Raw genomic sequence first — 19,193 nt, 5'->3', positions numbered from 1 at the left:
TCAAATCAGCACAGAGGATTCCAGGAGAACCCAGGCTTGGTTTGGAGATACCTTTTCCTTCCACTTTCAAGGCATAACTCCCCTTTCCTCTGGTCTTAGGGGAAGGAATGGGAAAAGAGATGGAAGGGTAAATTCCCACTATTTATCTGCACTTGGGTGAGCTGTCATGAATTCTTTGGCTAAGAGGGACTGGTTGTCCATACATTCTTATGCCAGGTATCCAAATCCTGGCTCATGTGGGTGACAAGGTTATGAGGACACTGGAGAGCTAGGCTATATCTCAGTGCTTTGACATGATTTCACATTTTCCAAGCATCTTTAATTCCTCGCCTATCCCATCATGTAGGACATCCCATAGCCACTTCTTGCTGAGATTCTCTTTCCCAATGTCAAGCCCTCTCGGGTGGGGTTTTAGCCACTCAGCTCATGCTTGGTACCCAAAATGGAAAACTCACATTTGACTTTGTCTGAAGTAGACAAAGTCAAGAATCAACTCACATACTATACAATTCTTTTTACTATTTTTTGTGGTGACATCCCACCTCCCCAAAATTTCTGAGTTCCATTGCTTTCAACTACTAGCGACTTTGCTTTTTCTCTGAAGGACTGCCCTCAAGCTACTGGTGCCTACAGATATGCCAAGAAGTTTATTTCCCCTGGGAGGCTGTTTACCAATAAACTGCCTAGCTCTCTTCATTCAGTGTGGGGCAATTTAGAGGCTTAACTTAAACTCCAGAAGTTCCCTGCAGAATCAAGCCAAGCCCTATCTGCTGCTGTGGGACTTTTGGACCCTTTTTCAGCTTCTTCTCCTTTCCTGTTCTGCTGCCCCTGCCACTCTCCCCAGTGTTCTTACTGATTTCTCCTATGAACACTTCCTTAATAAATCACTTGAGTCCTTACTCAGGGTCTGTTCCTTTGGAAACTGACCTAAGAAACCTACTCTTGACATACAGTTGGATAAGCATGGAGCTCTCTGCCACATTGCCCCCAATCAATGCTGCCATCTGTTTCCAATTTTCTTTCTAATTTCAAAAGTCTTAGTAGCGGTTAATGTTCTTTTCCTTCCTTTCTCCTCCCATTCTCCTTCTCCTTCCTTCTATTTCTTCTTACCTTCTTTCTTCCTGCCTCCTTCTGTCCCTTCTTTTATTCCTTCATTCTTTCCTTGCCTTTCTTTTCATTCCTATTCTATATCCTTTCTAGAATAAGCACTGTGGTTCCAGATTTCTAGTCTTTTCTCCCACATATATTACTCTTGGAATTTGGGAAGAGAAGCCAAACTGTTTTGGATTCTTTGATGGACTGATTTTCTTGATAATAATGTTTCTTTTTCATTACTTAAAATGGTAACACTTTTGGTGCTGGGAGCAGGTTGACATTTTTTAGAAAGGAGGGGAACATGAAGGTGATAGAGAAGAGGTTTTTTTGAAGACTCACTTGCTCTGGACACCAGAGTAAGGCTTTGACAAGGCTTTCTTGAGGACCAAAACTTCAAACTTCTACATCTACCCCAAATAAACATTCAAAACCAGAATCAATTCAAACTTCTACATCTACCCCAAATAAATATTCAAAACCAGAATCAATTCCTAGAGCTAGCAGTGGAGGTCAAGGCAGTGTCATCATTTTCTTCCCTGGCAATAGATCATCAATTCCTCCAGTACAGACAGTCCCTAACTTAAGATGGTTCAACTTATGGTTTTTAAATTTTTTGACTTTATGATAGTGCTAAAGCAGTAGGATACTCGTGAGAGAGAGGCTGAGTGGCAGCAGCAGCAGCAGCAGCAGCCTTGCAATCACCAGGGTAAACCACCGATACTCTACAGTGGACTGTGTTACCAGATGATCCTTCCCCACTGTAGGCTACCGACTGTAAGTGTTCTGACTGGGCTAAGCTCTGATGTTTAGTAGGTTATATGTATTAAATGCATTTTTGATATTCTCAATTTACAATGGATTTATCAGAAGGTAACCCTGTTGTAAGTCTAGGAACATCTGTGTTTAATATTGTCCAAAGTTCTGGAATGTACAGTGGGAAAAAGTGAGAGGAGAACTCACTACAAATGGTGAGTGAATGGCTAACTTTTATTTCTGTAGTTGATGCCTTAGGAAGTTGAAACGAGAAACCTGTACACCAGTTAGATAATTAAAATGGCACATTGGCAGAAGGTGGTTTCCCTTGTGTCTCATACATGGCATTTATGAATGAAAGTGCTCAGCATCCCAGTGGTTCTCCTTTTGAACTGGCTCATCCATTACTGGGGTAATGATTTTCCGTCTGGGCAACAGCAAAGCCAAAGGCCTATTACACAGGCAACATAAAGTTAAAAAGACATTATGAATAAAACGTTGGCTTACGCCGGCTTTTGCCAAGCCTTCTCCAGAGAAGATTGCCTGATGCCGACACGTGTTTATTACACTTAATAATGTTTACATAATTCTTCTTTGAGCTCATTAGAGCTGTCAGATCAGAAGTAAATGTATTCCCCCTCTGTTTATCTCTAAAGACTTCTCAGTCAATAAAGCAAGATGAATGACATTCAGGGCGCAGACAAGTACTCTTGAGCTTTGCAAACACTGCCAAGTTAAACCCTCAGCCAGGGTGGGCTCGTGGGTCTCAGGACTGAGGGAGCATGCATCTCATCAGCCACTTAGTTCTCTTGGCGGTGCTTCTCCAGCTTTAATGTGCTTGGAATCTCCCTGAGAGCTTCATAAAATACACAATGCTGGGCCCCATCCCCAGAGATTTTGGTTCACTAGATCTGGGTTAGAGCCCAGAAATTTGCATTTCTAGCAAGCCCCCAGGTGATGCTGATGCTGCAGGTGCATGTAACACACTCAGAGTAGCCCTATTCTGGAGTTCATTTTCTTTTGTTGGGGAGGAGGGTGGCGGTACCCCTTGGCAATTTGGGACATCCTGGCTGGCCTGTGGCATGCATCAGCCACAGCGGTGAAGGCGGCAGGGGCAGCAACCAGAGCAGCAGCAGTGGCAGCAGTAGCAGCCGCGGCCGCCGCCGCCTCCGGCTGAGCTCACGCGGAAACCCCGCTGGGCCGTCGTGGCTCCGCGCGGTTGCGGGCCAGCGTGGAGAGGCGGGACGTGGCGCCCGGGGGCGGGGCCTGGCGCCCGGGGGCGGGGCGCAGCGAGCCGGGCTCCCGCTGTCTGCTCTCAGCGGCTGCGGCAGGGGCTGAGGGCACAGCCAGCGGGCGGCGCGCCGCGGACTCCAAGGCAGCCCGCCGAAAGGTAAAGCCAGGAGAGCGCGCTGGCGGGTCTTCCTGTTGGGTGGCTGCTGTCCAAGTCCCGAGAGTCCCCGGAGCCCCAAGCTGGGTCTGGAAGACCAGGGCATTTGCATGGCATCCAGGGACGGGCTGCCTAGCAGGGATTTTGCGTGTACCGCGGCGGGGCCGGGGGCTGGGGGTTGGGGGTCTGCAGCGGGAGCCCGCGACCGATCCCAGGACATCTGGACTCGCGGACAACTTTGCGCAGCAGTCCTCTTCCAAGTTCCCTTTATTGCTATTGTCTTAGCGCCTGTCTGACAGTCTCCCCGGACTCCAGCTTTGTTCTCATTAGGCCAAAGCCGCCCTCCCCAGGGGCGTGAACCCAGGAGTCGCTGGCAAGTTGCCCCTGCCAGCCGGATCTGCCCCGGCTCCCTTCGCATCCCTGCCGGGTCCAGCGCTGTCCTGCGCACATTAGGGCTGGGCACGGCGAGACCTGGCGCCCTTGGGAGCAGGGGTTCTCGCTCCATTCCCCTGTGGGGTTCTAAGCTCCGGGCCGGGGTGTCGGACCTCTGGGTTACAGCATGCTTTGGGGCCGGAGAAAGGGCGAGAAAAAGTTTGAGCATTGGCTGGGCCTAGGTAGCGGGTAGCGCCAGGCTGCACATGGCAGGAGTTGGAGAGAGTACTAGGGGCTTGGCGCCGGGCAGAGGGACCCGGCCAGGGACGGAGCCCTGGAGGCTGAGGCTCCAAGCCTGGACTGTCAGCCGGGAAGCGGTGCTTGCTGTGTGCGCGCTTTGGTAGGAAGAGGCTGTGTGTGATTGTAGAGACGATGGGCGGAAAAACAGAAGAGAGAGGTACTAGGAATCTATGTAATTGTAGTGTGCCCCAGTGTGCACTTTTCTCCCTCCAGATATTTTGAAAAAGGTGTGCACGCCGATGTCTTGTAGGTGGACTCCCGGAGGTGGGGGTGGGGGTGAGTACGAGGGATAAGTTTTACCTAGAGCTAGAGCTGGCGTTGAAAGTGAACAGGTGACAGAAGACGTGTGTGTGTGTGTGTGTGTGCGTGTGTGTGTGTACGCGCGCGCGCCGTGGCTAAGGATGCGCGGGTGCTGGACCGCCCGCTGTGCCTCCACACCCCTCCGCCCCGCCCCCTTCCAGCTCTCAGCGCGGGGTGAGTTTCCCTGACACTCCCCGCCCGAGGCAGGCAGGCAGGCAGAGGCGAAGTGATGGTTGCGGAGTGGAGCAGACAAAAGGGTGCATTTGGACGACCCTTCCAGGACCAGGCGGCCAGAGTGTGGGGTGTGTGTGTGTGTCTGTCTGTCCGTCTATCTGGAGGGGTTCCCTGTCCTGCCAGTTATGGAGGGACCACTGAGAAAAGAGGAAAGAGGAGCGGGAGAAAGACAGGTGAGGCTGATCGGAGAAGAAGAAACAGAATGGGAGAGAGTCGAGAGCCGAGATTTAAAAGCATCTTGCCTGATTGGACGCAGATTTATAAATTAATTTTAAAAAGAGGTGCTAGAAGTGGGAGAAGAAGAAGAGCCCTGAAGCTAAAATTTTAGAGGATGGGGGTGCAATGAGTTTGATTATTTAATAAGGGTATCTTATCGAGCCATGTTAAAGTAAGTCTAAAACCCTCTCTGAAGTTTATTGCTGATTGTAGATAGTCTCCTTCGACACATCTTTGCAGCACCTACTCCGGAAGTACCTTTTGACTGTCAGAAAGAAGTAAAAGGCATATATACACAAATAAAATGCAGCTAAATGAAGTTTAAATGAAGCTTTGAGCCGGATTAAATGGCTTGTGTAACTGCTGAATGTTGCTAAAGTACTGTCAGGGCTATAAAATAGCCAGACAAAAATAAAGCAAAAAATAATTGTAACAAGAAAATGAAGGCTTTACAAGAACTTCAGTAATGAACACATAACAATTGATAGTATGATGCAGTAATTATTTTCGTATTTATGCCATTAACGATTGTAATTTAACGTTAATGTCCTGGTATTTTATTCCTTCTCATTTGCAGACAAAAGCACATCTGAGACGCCATCAGGGAGTAATTTGGTAATATAAAGTCATGAATAGAAAACACTAAACCATGCTCAGAACTCTGACAACATAAAGCGTGAAACAAAATAACCTCATTTGCTGTTTATTATCTGTCTTTATAATTCTGTTTACTATCATTTGCATAAATGAATAGCTAAATTGTATAGTATATTCCTTCTTGGACAAAAAATACATGATGCTTATAGATATGGTGGGGGGAAACTAGTAGGTAATTCTTACCTTAAGCATGAAGAAAAAAAAAACTGTGGGATTAGAAACTGTTGCAAATAATCAGAATGCAAATTTACCCTACTTTAGGCATCCTTATTTAACTTGGCTCAGGTAGCTTTAACAATATGTATGTAATTAGGAGATGGACAGACCCTAAACTTCTTCGCTAGTGAATCATAACAAAACGAAATTGAAGAGCTACACATTGTGTGATGAAGCAGTTTTGTTAATCTGAATAACTTTTTTTCTATTCAGACTTTCAAAGGTTAAATTTTCTGAAAGTGAGAAGGAGTTTATTGGAAGAAGTTCAAAACAAAATTATTTCAGCAGAAACTTAAGTTACTAACATCTTAAGACAATCATCAGAGTTCACACATTTTAAAAGTATTGTGCATTGTTTTAACTTTAGGGACATATGTGAAAACTTCTTTACTCATATGATAAAGGGAAAAAATAATAACTGCTTTAAAAAGGCTCTAAAGTAAAATGCCAGCAAAACAGCTGAGCAAAACACGTGGTTAAGAAGGATCAATCAAGCACATGAATGTTTAAAAATATCTATGTATTATTACCAGGCTCATAAAATATCACAGTGATTGAATATCCCTTTTCCTTCCCATACAAGTATGCTGATATCATGTGGAACAGCACAGTGAAATCAGTATTACCTGAGAATAGATTCCATGTGAGAATAAAGACTTTGTATATATTTCAAGTACAGAGAAAAAACATTTTTAAGTGGGAAGCAAGCTGTTCATTACAGTGGAGCCTGGTGACTGTGTAAGATGGGGTAATTTCTTAGCAGTTAGTTGGCTACAAACTTATTTGTTTATTCGTTTCTGCAACATGCATTTATTAAGTATGCATTATTAATGACCAGATATTGTACCAGGTACTGGGGATTCAAGGATGAGTTAGACTCATCCCCTGTACTTAGAAAAAATTGAGTCCCATAATATATATAATATATAATTAATGTCAATTAAAAATAAAATTGTTAAAATGAGAAAGCAGTTATGTGGGAAAATAAATGCAATAAAATATGAGAAGTGTCCACCTATCCTAGAACTTGGGAATGAAACAGGCTAGACTCAACTTTCAGCTCTGTTTCTTACTAGTTATGAGAACCTGATCCAGTTATTTAACCTCTCTGAACCTCAGTTTTCTCATCTGATAAATGAGAGAAATAACACTTCCCTAAATCACGGAGTTGTTACAACAATTACATGTCAACATATTTTTAATGTCTTCTATGTTTAAAACAAACTCTGGATCCCATACTTCTCAGCATCCTGTATCTCATTTCTTTTCTCCGTGTCATTGTCAAACTTCTGGTGAGGCTTGTCTGCACATGTTAATGTGCACATGCTAATCTTCACCTCCTCTCTACCTTACTGTCTGTCCTCCTCCAGTGTGGCTTCTGCCTCCAGCGCTTATGGAAACAACTTCTCTTGACGTCAGCAGTGACTACTGAGCAGTGATCTGCACTCTTACTCAACTTCTTGGAGCATTGGACAGAGCTGACTCGTCCCTTTTCTGTCATAATGTATATTCTGTTGGCATCTTTCAGTGACTTTGGTGGCTTCTGTGAGACTGTATGTCTTTAATTCTCCTCTTTAGGGTTTATTATTTCCCAGCCGCTCCACTTTCATGATCTCATCTCTAAATAAAGGTTTCATCTTACCAACACTAGGGCTATATTCTGGCCCATCTTTTTATATTGCCTTCCTCTTCCCTCCCCACCTTCCGCTTTAGGTAATATCTTTCATTCTCATGGTTTTAAGTCTTATCCATACAACAATTCAATTTATGTCTCTAATCCATTCCTGGCCTCTGAGCTTCAGCAATATCTGTTCAATTGCCCACTTAACGTCTCCATTTGGACGTTTCCCAAGCATATCTAACATTTTACACCCAAAATTAAAGGTTATGTTATCACTACCAACAATCTCCTAAAATTATTCTCTTTAGTCTTCCTCATTTGGGGAAATGACAGTACCATACTAATTGTTCAGTCCAGAAACTTAGATTTATTCCTTTGCCTCAACTATTTCTTAATTCATCATGGACACTGTGCCCAAGGTAGGCATGTGCCTGATACTCACAGGTAGACCTGCCAGCATTGGTGGATTATAGTCTGCATTTGTTCTGATTGGCCAGTGCTCTGGCCATACCAGTTGATAAGTATTTTGGACTAATACCCCTGCTCATATCTCACCTTTGTTCACCTCTATCATAACCCCTAGTGTCCAGGCAACTATCACCTTTCACCTATTATTTTTGTCCTGACATGATAGATGTGTGTGACTAGTATCACTATTTAAAGATAAACTGATTTGCTATATTTTGCAGATTATATAAGTTTCACACAATCTAATGTTATGAGGTTGAACATCAATTAAGAAAGAGCTTATACCTTTCATGGTAACTCTCCAATTTAATACTAAGAGGTTGGATATGTTCCAAGGTAGAAGTCCTTTGTGAGCTGAGAAATATGCTTGGTGGATCCCATGCTAAAGCGAGAGATTATGGAATTTCACTTTTGCCAAATTTGGAACACAGTACTATGTTTGACTGTTAATTTTAGGAAAATGAAATCAGACTAATTTCTACCACTAAAAAAAAGTAAATTTAAATAATCATAATCTTGAATAGCCTATTTTTTCTCTTGGCCAGCACAGTACATATAATAAAAAACCTAGAAATATATTTAAGAGACTGAGAATCAAGCATGTTCAATGTTGTATACAGATTTTTTTTGACAAAAAATAAAAATGAAAGCAAAATATTTGAGTGAGAAGTATCATCAATGTCAACCCCAAAAACTGTTGTAGCAGGCTTCCCCTCTTTCACTAGGAAGCCACTGTTCTGAGCATAACCGGCATCCTTGAGTTCACTTCACTTTGTATGTGGTACATCTGAGACGTAAAAGGTTTCACCTCTCTCAAAAAAGCAGTCATGACGTCAATGTAATCATGTAAACAAGAGTCAAGTGATCATTCAGTGGTATCATTGGACTCGAAGGTCAAGAAACATCTAAGTTTCAATTTTCTAGGGATAGAAGCAGTTTTTTTCACAAAAGAGTCACAGGACTGCAAGAAGAATTTGTTCAATTGTAAGCCCACTTTATATTCTCTGTTAGTCTTTTTGTGCTGATCCTGGCTTTTGCTTTTGCATTGCTCTGGGCTGTAGAACCAGTGTCATAGTCACTTTCCCTTTTCCTTTTATTTCTTCCTTTCCTTTTTCCTTTTTTCCCCTTATTTATTTCTTTCATCTTCTCCAGTTCTTCTTTCTTCTTTCTTCACTTTCTGCTGTGCCTTTCCATTCTCTCTTCCCTTCTTCTGTCCCTTTCCCTTTTAAATTGTCTTTCTTCATCACTCTTATATAAGCAAAAACAAACAAAATAAAAATATATGTGTGAGTTTTGCCCTGACTGTTTCTACCATTATAGGATTTAATCTACAGCATTGCTCTTACCTTTTGTACTTGGTGGTCTCTGCATTCATCATGTCAAACTTGTATCAAGAAGTTTAAACTCTTGTCTCAGTTTCACCTATGCCAATAAGTAAACATAGAAAAGATGGAAGAAAGAGAACTGATGAAATGTGTCTGTGGATCCATGCTACCATGCTCTAGAATGCCCCTTTTCCAATACTGTTGTTTTTACAAGCAGGTGGCAGAAAGGTAGCAAGCCAAGCAAATAACTTCCTGAATTCAGGTACCATTTTAGAAGATTCATGCCCATCTTCACAGGGATGGTGAAAATTAGAATAATGGCTTTTAAATGATGATTTACTAATATTGATTGAGTGCTATGTGACAGACTTTGTACTAAAAGCTTGGCACATGTTATCGCATTTATTACTTACACCCAGTAGGCTAATATTATAGGTAAAGAAACAGCCTTAACAATGTTAAATGACTGGAACAAAGGTTGCAGAACCAAAAGCATGGGAGTGGCAATTCAGATCCTCTTAACTGCTGTTCTTTATTCTGTAGTCTGTAGTTGGGCACCTCCCCAGTAACAGCCAGGTTCTATACCTATGAATATATTCATAATGATAGAGCGCTGTCGAGATGCCCAGAAGCCACAGTATCTACATTAATATAGACACACCTCAAAGAAACAATGGGTAGTGAAAGTTGCATTCACTGGCCCCGGGGGCTCAAGTTATATAGGTCAGTTGAGTCCATCTTAAGGTTAGATCCTTCACAAGAAAGCATGATAGAGGCAATTCACCATAGACTGTCTCTTCAATGTGGTTACTGGGGAAGCCTGAAAACAAGTGGGATTTTCAGTCTGGGATGACCTAAGCATCATGGGCTTTGGAAGAGACTTGAGTGGCTCTCTGCAAATGGTCTGTGTTCTCTTTCAGGACAATGCACTTTAACATTTTTAGGTAAGCATGGTATAGTTTGTCTTTTGAGAGAGTGAATGTGGATAATGCTAGATCTGAGCAGAAGAGAAATAAGACAGCACTGTGTAAAGGAAATGAACCTTGACCACCAAGGAATGAGCAAAGCAAAATCTCGTCTTTTGTGAATGGAGGCAATTGGAATTAGGTCTCTAATTATTTGCAACAGCAATGTCCCAGGATCCTGTACGTGGCAACGGACTGGATATAAGAGAGGACAGCTGGCAATCAGTGCTGTGTGTCTTTTAAGGGTTTCAAATATGACTCCTGTTTTCTAGCAAAGTTTATTCAAGAACCCAGTTTGAATTACATGAAAACGCTGGCAGTCAAAAAACATGAGAGTATTCCAACAGCTTCATGACTGGACATCCTGTTTCTACCCTTGCCTCACATAATAGCTACGTTGGCCTTAATAAAATGTTAATCAGAGTTTGACATTTATTGTGTCAGCATCCTCCAAATGGCTTCCCATCTCACTCTTACTAGATCCCAAGACCTTACAGTGTCCTACCAAGCTCTTTATGATCTGGCCCCTGTTATCTCTCTGACCTCATCCTTGGCCTCCTTTGTTGAATAAATCAATAAATGAATGAGTAAATGATTCTTGAGCGAGACAGGGAATATCCAGGGTGCTCAATAGTGTCTGTTGAATAAATGCAGAAGGAGAGGATTTACCATTTTAATGAAGATACTTTGGAGAAATTCATGTTAGGAAAAAGAAGGACAGAAACAAATTAGAGAATGTGAATAACAGTAGTATATCAGAACTTCTGGATGCTGACCTAGATTTTTTATCATTTATATATGTATTTATTTCATAAATATTTGTTGAGCATCTACAAATCTAAAGGTTGGATGTCCATCAATAAACAGGAAGGCAAATTTACCAGCCTTTTGGGGCTGACGTTCTATTGGGAGACATATATCACAATAAATTAGACAAATAATATGATAATTTCAGATAGCGATATATCCTATGAAGAAAACCTTATCATATAGTTTACCTCTTTGACCTTATCCATTGGCCTCCTTTGTTAAATGAATGAATGACTTGAGTTAGCCAAGTAATATCCAAGGCTGAGAATACTTTATTTGCAGATCCCACATCTTCCTGCTATTAAACCATGAATAATGTGGTCACCTGCAACTGGTAGAGATCACAGAGGTGAGTAAAGTTTAAACAGTCTTGTGTTGAGTGAATATATAGTCTTGTCTTCCTTAAGATTTTTCCACTAGTGAAATAAGGCTTATTACTAAAATATTGTTTGAAAAACAGAGTTTGACAAATAAGATCCCAAATTGATGGCTTCGGTAAAAGTGTTCTGCATTTAATTTTAGAACTGTATTAAAGGTTTCACTGTTACAATGACAATTGTAGTTTTCTTTTGATAATTTAATAAAGAAGTAAAACTTAGAGTAGATAGCTTTTTGCTTGCTTCACATATGAATATATTCAATGTTACAGTTAAAAGAGATAGTGCTGAAACATTTAAATTGAAGAGGTTCAGATTCTATGTGATTTTCATAGTACTCAGTTTATTTTCTCAGTACTGATTTTGGCCCTCTTATTTTCTGTTTGTGTTAATTTTGTTATGGCACAGATCGAAAACTAGTACAGGCTCTAAATCACCAGAATTGGCTTGGAAACATAAAGGATTAATGACAAAGTCACACCAAAAAGGAAACAATGATTGCTGTGAATGAAGCATTCTGAGCTTTTCTGATATTACTCATTAGGGTCATCAGTGGCCATGAAGCCTGTATTAGTTTTCTATCACTGCCTTAACACATTAACACAAAATTCGTGGCTGAAAACATCACACATTCACTATGTCACTGTCTCCATAAGTCAGAAGTCCAGGCAGGCTTACCAGGCCAAAAATCAAGGCATCAGCTACCCTGAACTTTTATCTAGAGGATTAAGAGAAGATTTTTCCTTCAGATTTGTTCAAGTTGTTGGCAGAATTCAGTTCCGTGTGGTTCTAAGACTGAAGTCCCTGTTTCCTTGCTGGCTGTCGTCTGGGGATCATTCTCGACTTTTAGAGTCATTCTTTGGCTCTATCCTTCTTCAAAGTCAGCAACAGTGAGTCCTTGTACTTTCAATTTCTCTGACTTCCACTTTTCCTACATCTCTTCTACTTGCAGCCAGAGAAAGTTCTCAGCTTTTTAAAGGCTTGTGTAATTAGATAATCCAGGATAATATCTCCTTTTTTAAGGTCAATTGATGAGTAACTTTAATTACATCTGCAAAATTTCTTTTGCCATGAAAGGTAACATATTCACAGGAGCGATAGCAGAGTGACAGATAGCATGGTCAGAATATTGCTTACCAGGGCCCATGAAGTCTACCTCTGATGATATGGTTGTCAACTGAGACAGACCAGATAACCTAAAAACTATCAGACACTATAGCGTGACAAGTATATTGGAAAGCTATAAGCGTTTGGCAAAGGAAAAGGCAATGATCTTCTAGTACATCCTGTAATAAAGCTACTGCAGAGTAAAGATAGCCATGGTATTAAACAAAACAGAAATAGTTTATTTAATTTTATGAGATGTGGCCTCCAAAAAGTAAGCTTAAATAAACAAAGAATACTTCATGTACTGGGATGGAACATTCAAATGCCTTCAGGAGTCAGGAGTCAAGAAGGGAGGTAGCAATAATAAGTGGCAATAGCAGTATGGATTAAGAACATGAAAGAGGGCAGCCCTAACTCAGTTACAGGCATTTGTTTACTTTGGAGCAATTTCAGCCTAGTAATGATAAATTATATGAGGGTTTAGAAATCTGAATTCTTATGTGACTCTGGAAATCTGTGTAAAATCTCCAGGTTTTTTTTTTTTTTTTTTTTTTAATGCCAACTAAATCAAAATTAAAAACAAAAGAAGCACCAAAACCTAATATATTACGGGATAAAATTTGGCTTGTGGGCTGCCGGTTAGCAATTTATGGTTTTAGTCGTATGGACTAAAGTACATATTTGAGTAAAAAAGTATTTAATATGATAGAAAATACTCAATTTAGGAATTGGCATTGACAAAGATACTAATTTACTCCAAAATAGTAAGACTGGGAAGTTTGTGGCTTCAGCTTTCAGAAGTAAAAGTGCATGCAACTTTAGTGGTCTACTTTTGTTAATCTATAGTAAAAAATATAAACAAAAAAATAAGGAAGATGCTGCTGTAATGCTGTTCTTGAGTGTTTAACCTTATTTGAGTGCCTAGAATACCACTTTTTCTCTTGATTTATACTTTTTAGTTTTAGGTTTCCACAAGTAAAAGGGATAAGGATAAATTGTGATGAATTATCCACTGAATTTGAAAAAAATGGGAAGGAAGCCAGGCATGGTGGCTCATGCCTATGATCCTGACACTTTGGGAGGCTGAAGTGAGAGGACTGCTTGAACCTAGGAGTTCGAGACCAGCCTGGGCAACATGGAGAAACCCTGTCTCTGAAAAAAAAAAAAAAATACAGAAGTTAGCTGGGTATGGCGGTGCATATCTGTGGTCCCAGCTACCCGGGAGGCTGAGGTGGGAGGATCTCTTGACACCAGGGGCAGAGGTTGCAGTGAGCCGAGATGCCACTGCACTCCAGCCTGGGCTACAGAGCAAGATGCTGTCTCAAAAAAAAAAAAAAAAAAAGTGGGGTGGGGGAAGAAACAGTTTGGATAATTGAAGCACAAATCCAGATTGTCACAAAATTACACTTGTGTTTAGAACTAGGGAGAGAATATCCTTTTAAAATGCGTACTAATTTAAAAATAATTTTAAAAGAATGAATCAAAGTGCATGAAGAGGCTTGAAAAATTTATCCTGCAGATCGAGTTTGAGGTTCATAGGGTTTTAGAAAATGTCTCCAACTCGAATGGCGTGAACCTGCGAGGCGGAGCTTGCAGTGAGCCGAGACTGCGCCACTGCACTCCAGCCTGGGCGACAGAGCGAGACTCCGTCTCAAAAAAAAGAAAAAAAGAAAATGTCTCCAACTCAGTGGGAGCAGGGGATTGGATGGTATCATAGCTGAGAGCATAGCTCTATGACTCAAACTAATGAGACTTTGAGTTAGGGCTCTACCACTTACCAAATAAATGACCTTCAGCAAGATTATTTCACTTTTCTGAGTCTAGGTTTTCTCACCTGCAGAATGATATAATTAGCACCTAATTCAGAGGCTGTTGTGAAGATTAAATGGATGATACTTTTAAAGCACTTAAATATTATTGCTATGGTTCTTGTAACAAGATTCTAGATCTGGACACCTGGCATCTTATCAACCACCATCAAGTCTTATGCTGTGGATTTAAAAATAACAGACTTGTAACTGCCTAGATGGGATCAATATTTATCTGTCACTTATTAAATGGAGCTGCGAAGGTGTAAAGGCACAGGATAGTTAGAATTTGAATCAGTTGATCCTTCATTGCTTCTCTGTCTATTGCCCCCTTAGTTGAGGTGGTTGGAGGGTTTTCCCCAGAAATGCCCAGCAAGGAATGAAGGTTGCTGTGGGTTCGTAGCGACAGTTTTGGACTTGATGCCTAAGGACCTGATGCAAGTATTGCTTTCACAACATTCCAGCTAAACCATGTATATGGAAAAGATACGTAAGTTCTCTGAGCTTTAGATTTCTTTTGTATGACATATAAAACCAAGTTTCCTAACTCATGGGCTTGAAAGGGTTGCCTGAAACAATGTATGTAAATGTCTTTTATAGCGTTGGAATGTAAATGGTTAGTATTTGCTGTTGCCCCTACAGAACGTTTTCTTTAGTTAGGCATGAGTAAGAGTAAAAAAAAATGCAAAGATGACTTGGAGCACAAATGTAAAGATAACATTGAGCACAACCACTTCCAAATCACTTAATAAAAGTTTACTGGACATCTATCCTTTTCCAGATATACTAGATGTAGGGGCTAAAAACAAAAGAAACACACACACATAGCACCTAGCTTCTTGAAAGTTATGTTCTAGCTAGGAAGACAAATGCCAGAATGCACTGTGATTCACATGTGATCAGGGGTTTTGCATAGTATTTTGGAGATCAGTGGGGCAGTAGTGTGGAGACAGAATACAGAAAGACATCCTAATTGAAATATCATTAAAGTATTTTTTAGCTGGAGATAAGTGTCCAGGAGATGCTGTAAAACACAAAAACCATCAATCAAAACCAAATGTTTCCCCATTTGCTTTCTTGAACTTTATTATATACTCAATTCAACAATTCCATGGACGTTTTCCCATTTTTCCCACCTAAGATGTTATCTCTAAAAATATTACATAAGATTTCAAAATCTAACTAGGAGAAAGGAGTTTACCTGCTATAGCTCCAGAAATAGTATCAACATAGATCATACATACACAAACCCTGCTCTTCAGTCACAGCCCATGACCATGTGCTTGTAATTGGTCAGAACCGCTGCTTAGATGTAACCATTACTCAAACTGCTGTAGTGGACCAGGAAGTCCTTGTTCAATTTAGGATATTACAGACAGTGTGTTGCAGTTTTGAAATCCCATATATAGAAAGGTCATGTTGAGAATTCTGTTTCAAGGGGGAAAAATGAAACCAAATTTATAGTAACTCCTGTATCGAAATTGAATACTATTCTGTCCATTTGATATTTTAGATTAGTAAAAAGTAGACCAACAGAAGGTAAATTCATTACATAATTCTAATCCTAATAGTCTTTTTAAAATGTCTCTAATGTAATAACAAATAATAACTAATAAAACTGGTTTACTACTAATGAAATAATTAGCAAACATATTTCATAATTATAAGCAGCAGTTGTATATCTATGAAGAATAATGGATGTGCAAGGTTTAAAAATAGTGTATACACACTACACACATTTTAGAAATTAATATTTTACATTTATTAATGCTATTTAGTGAACTTTATATCCTTCATCTTAAATATAATTACATAGAACTAATAAAATTAAATATGAAAGAACCTATTGAGAAATGCTTTCTTTTTAGTTTTAATAATTAGAAGACAGAAAATATATTCCTGGACCCCTTTAATTGATGCAGTCTATTTACATGCTCCAAAGACCTAATGATGCATTAAGAATTCTCCATTTTTGTTGGTTCGATTTTCTATTGAGCAACATTCCTGAGAGTAATAGAATGAAGTAGGGAGGGAAAAGACTGAGAACTGCCCAAGACAGGCTAGAGTTACGGAAATAAGCAAGTGATAGAAAATAATTCAGGTTATTTTCATTTTTCGGGTTTTATCAGAGATTCATTGTCTTTACATATAAAACATATAAACTATTCCATTTTAAATTCAAAGCTATAGTTAGGTCAGCACATTAAAAACTACTTCAAAATGGAATTATTCTATCGTTTTGATTTCTTTATTTCCTTTATAGAAAAATAAATGCCAATTGGGCTGAAAATTATAGAGGATTATCTTCTCTCCTCATAAAGGTTAGTAATATGAATATGATTTTGTGAGGAATTTGATTTGGGGGTTGAGGGAGTGATCTTATTAGCACAAGACTCCCTTGGCCAATAATCTCATAACTATGGGATATATATTAAATCCTTTTCTATTTATATTCTTTGGCAGGCCGTTATTCATTGTTATTGTGGAGATTTTGTTAAGTAATAGTTCTCTTGAGAAATCATGGGTACTTTTTCGAGGTCACAATTTCCTATGAGCTTAAAGAGTGGGCCATATATCCTCTCTTCAGTTCAGAGCCCACTCCATACCCATTTTCTTTAACACATACTTTATTTGTAAGGTTTCTGACACTCCTTTCTTCTGAGAACTTAAGAGTGATATATCACTCTTTATTTTGTGAAGTAAAATTGATTAGAGGAAACAATAAACATAATTCTTTAACCATGAAACCCAATATATTTTGAATACTTGGCTGGGCCGCATAACAATAGTCACATGTTCATTCTCTGGAGACTGCCGGGCTGAACCCATGGCTCCTGGTAAACAGTCCTCACAGAATTTCTTCTCAGAGTGGAAGAGATCTCACCTTTGGCCTTTATTATTATTATTTCCTTTGCTCTGACATGACAGAAATCCATCACCTTCTTGATACTGATACCTGTTCACTGCTGTCAGATCATTACCAGGAAGGGAAAACCAGCGAATACAGTATTTTTTTTTAACATTCACCTAGAGGTTTTAATGATAACCATGCTTTAAAAATTGGATTAATTGAGCAATGCTGCTGAGCAGAGAATTCCATATTAGGTTTCACCGACTGTCAACGGGCTATGTGACGGCAGCTCCCAGTTCAAAATCTGTGGTGTTTCAGACTATCTCTTCCAGACAGGAGCCAACTTAAATGGATGAAGAGACCCCTTAGGGAGGTAGATAAAACATTAATTTTAAAAGACAGGGAGACTTAATTTCAGATCTTATCTTTAATACTTACTAGCTGTGGGACCTCAGAAAAGTTACTTCATTGCCCTGAATTTACATTTTCTCAACTGTAAAAGAGATGTAACATCACCGATCTGTGAGAATTAGTTGAATTTACATAGACAAAGTACCTGGCACATTCTGGGTCCATTTTAAAGTGAGTTCCATACACTCATTTCCCTCATATAGATTTGAATCAAATATATATCTCCTGCCAGCCCACACACCATCAAACTAATATATCAGATCAGCAAGAAAGTTAGATAAGCCTTTTACTACTCTATGGTCCCCGATGAGCAGCATCAGCATCATTTGGGAGCCAATCAGGAATGCAGAATCTAGGGCCCAACCCCAGACCTGCTGCACTGAAATCTGCAATTTAACAAGATAGCCAGGTGATTCGTGTGCACAGCCAAGTTTGAGAAGCACTGAGATAGACCATGACATTTCTACCATGACAAAGTCGATCAGCTGTGCTGTTGGTGGTCCATTCCTTTTCACCATTCTTTTGTTGTTTTGGTGATTTCAGGGTACACACACACACACACACACACACACACACATTCTCTCAGCACTTGTACCTTGGTCAATGCATGCTCACTTGCACACACATCAATAGAACATCCCTCAGCCTAGGGCTTGGCACAAGTAGATCCTCAATAAATGTTTATTGAGTGAAATAAAACAGCCAACAGTCAGACAAGCAGACTCTCCCATCTGTTCTGCAGATGCACAGCAGCCCTAGAAGGGCCTGGAGAGAGATGGATGTGCTAGAGGTCTTTGCCAGGAGGCATTACCCTTGCCCAATGGGGAGGAGGGGTTTGCTCTCTGCCGTTCTTGCCAGGAGATCTGCTGAGGTTCTGAAAGCTGTCACATGTGTGCAGCCAGAACAAAAGCCTGGGAGCACTTTTTTTCCTTTCTTTTCCCTGCATGGCAAGGCTGGTGCCACAATGCTTTGGGAACAGTTTTCTCTTGGTGATAGTCTTTCTTGCTCATAAGAGGCAAAGAGTAGGTACAATGGCACTGCACCAGGATTATAATTTTCCCACATCTGCAACTAACCTGTTAATGTCTCAAAATCTTTATCGGTTTCAAATTTCCAAGTTGTTGGTTCCCAGGCTGGCATAGGATGTGATTGCAGTGGGAAAAAACCGGGGAGCAGATATTACCCAGAGCAAGATGAAATTGCTGGAGAGAACTTGCTGCCTTGAGGACTGTGAGAAACAAAACTGCAGGCCCTTGATGATTTGGGAAATGAATTGTACTGCATGACCTTGGGCAAATCAAATATGGCACTTCTTCAGTCTATAAGATTGTGATAAATACATCTAAATGGAATTTTATGAACTTATACACAGAGTATATTTCAGTGACGTTCATACCAATATTCTCTGGACCCCTGCGGTCTGGAACCTGCTTCCCCAGGGAGTTAGAACTCTCACCCTCCTCCTTCTCCCCGCTCCCCAGGTCTGTCTTGGCAAAATTGTCAAGTCAGGTGACTTCCTTTTGGAGCCATCCCACCTCACTTTCCAACTCTCCTTTGGTCTTGGAAATATGGTGAAATCACAATGACCAACTTCTTCCTCTTCAGCAAACTCCTCTGTCCTTGCTGCAAAACATTTCTTCTTATTCTATTCAACAATCAAAGCTGTCATTTACCCACCATGGCCAATCCCACACAGGAGTTAGGAAAACAATCAGATTAACATCCATATGAGAATAAAACCTCCCCTAATCTATTAAGGATATTTTCCTCTTCTAATCTAGGTAGAATCATTATTCACGGGAATTTGCATTAGGAGTGACATATTTAAAATGGCATAAAGCAGATGTTTAGATAAAGGGGACATTGATAAATGGTTTGGCTAATACTAGCTATGGTATCAGAGAAATACCCAATTTCAGT

At 40.3% G+C, this 19,193-nt stretch overlaps 1 protein-coding gene across 2 annotated transcripts in view; it reads left to right on the top strand.

The window, feature by feature from the left end:
* The first annotated feature begins 3,155 nt into the window (after window positions 1–3,155).
* The window catches only part of RARB (retinoic acid receptor beta), a 775,478-nt gene continuing 759,440 nt past the window's right edge, over window positions 3,156–19,193 (top strand). The window contains exon 1 of one of the 2 annotated variants that reach the window (XM_055285590.2): window positions 3,156–3,238. The gene's annotated coding sequence lies outside the window, so the exon portion shown is untranslated. The remainder of the gene's footprint in view (window positions 3,239–19,193) is intronic. The other variant, XM_055285582.2, reaches the window with a different exon arrangement.

This window comes from Symphalangus syndactylus, chromosome 1 (genome assembly GCF_028878055.3).
Source record: "Symphalangus syndactylus isolate Jambi chromosome 1, NHGRI_mSymSyn1-v2.1_pri, whole genome shotgun sequence".
Classification (NCBI taxonomy): Eukaryota; Metazoa; Chordata; class Mammalia; order Primates; family Hylobatidae; genus Symphalangus; species Symphalangus syndactylus.
The sequence above is the reverse complement of the archived record's forward strand: the minus strand, read 5'-3'. Positions and strand labels throughout refer to the sequence as shown.